Source organism: Chiloscyllium punctatum, unplaced genomic scaffold (genome assembly GCF_047496795.1).
Source record: "Chiloscyllium punctatum isolate Juve2018m unplaced genomic scaffold, sChiPun1.3 scaffold_79, whole genome shotgun sequence".
Lineage (NCBI taxonomy): Eukaryota > Metazoa > Chordata > Chondrichthyes > Orectolobiformes > Hemiscylliidae > Chiloscyllium > Chiloscyllium punctatum.
In genome coordinates, this window is record NW_027309813.1 from 824,653 (window position 1) to 826,581 (window position 1,929).

Here is a 1,929-nt window from a genome sequence, read left to right on the forward strand (position 1 = left end):
TTTAATTTCTATAATACCGGAGGAAGCAGTGACGCTGCTCCAGCTCCTTTATTTTCTATAATACAGGAGGAAGCAGTGACGCTGCTCCAGCTCCTTTATTTTCTGTAATACAGGAGGAAGCAGTGACGCTGCTCCAGCTCCTTTATTTTTATAATACAGGACGAAGCAGTGACGCTGCTCCAGCTCCTTCATTTTCTAGAATACAGGAGGAAGCAGTGACGCTTCTCCGGCTCCTTTATTTTCTATAATACAGGAGGAAGCGGTGACGCTGCTCCAGCTCTTTTATTTTCTATAATACAGAGAGAAGCAGTGACGCTGCTCCAGCTCCTTTATTTTCCATAATACAGGAGGAAGCAGTGACGCTGCTCCAGCTCCTTTATTTTCTATAATACAGGAGGAAGCAGTGACGCTACTCCAGCTCAGTTATTTTCTTTCATACAAGGGGAAGCAGAGACGTTGCTCCAACTCCTTTATTTTCTATAATACAGGAAGAAGCAGTGACGCTGCTCCAGCTCCTTTGTTTTCTATAATACAGAAGGTAGCAGTGACGCTGCTCCAGCTCCTTTATTTTCTATAATACAGGAGGAAGCAGTGACGCTGCTCCAGCTCCTTTAATTTCTATAATACCGGAGGAAGCAGTGACGCTGCTCCAGCTCCTTTATTTTCTATAATACAGGAGGAAGCAGTGACGCTGCTCCAGCTCCTTTATTTTCTGTAATACAGGAGGAAGCAGTGACGCTGCTCCAGCTCCTTTATTTTCTACAATACAGGAGGAAGCAGAGACGCTGCACCAGCTCCTTTATTTTCTATAATACAGGCGGAAGCAGTGACGATGCTCCAGCTCCTTTATTTTCTATAATACTGGAGGAAGCAGTGACGATGCTCCAGCTCCTTTTTTTTTCTATAATACTGGAGGAAGCAGTGACGATGCTCCAGCTCCTTTATTTTCTATAATACAGGAGGAAGCAGTGACGCTGCTCCAGCTCCTTTATTTTCTATAATACAGGAGGAAGCAGTGACTCTGCTCCAGCTCCTTTATTTTCTATAATACAGGAGGAAGCAGTGACGCTGCTCCAGCTCCTTTATTTTCTGTAATACAGGAGGAAGCAGTGACTCTGCTTCAGCTCCTATATTTTCTATAATACAGGAGGAAGCAGAGACGCTGCTCGAGCTCCTTTATTTTCTATAATACAGGAGGAAGCAGTGACGCTGCTCCAGCTCCTTTATTTTCTGTAATACAGGAGGAAGCAGTGACTCTGCTTCAGCTCCTTTATTGTCTATAATACAGGAGGAAGCAGAGACGCTGCTCCAGCTCCTTTATTTTCTATAATACAGGAGGAAGCAGAGACGCTGCTCCAGCTCCTTTATTTTCTATAATACAGGAGGAAGCAGTGACGCTGCTCCAGCTCCTTTATTTTCTGTAATACAGGAGGAAGCAGTGACTCTGCTTCAGCTCCTTTATTTTCTATAATACAGGAGGAAGCAGAGACGCTGCTCCAGCTCCTTTATTTTCTATAATACAGGAGGAAGCAGTGACGCTGCTCCAGCTCCTTTATTTTCTGTAATACAGGAGGAAGCAGTGACTCTGCTTCAGCTCCTTTAATTTCTATAATACAGGACGAAGCTATGACGCTGCTCGGGCTCCTTTATTTTCTATAATACAGGAGGAAGCAGAGACGCTGCTCCAGCTCCTTTATTTTCTATAATACAGGAGGAAGCAGTGACTCTGCTCCAGCTGCTTTATTTTCTATAATACAGGAGGAAGCAGTGACGCTGCTCCAGCTCCTTTATTTTCTGTATACAGGAGGAAGCAGTGACTCTGCTTCAGCTCCTATATTTTCTATAATACAGGAGGAAGCAGAGACGCTGCTCCAGCTCCTTTATTTTCTATAATACAGGAGGAAGCAGTGACGCTGCTCCAGCTCCTTT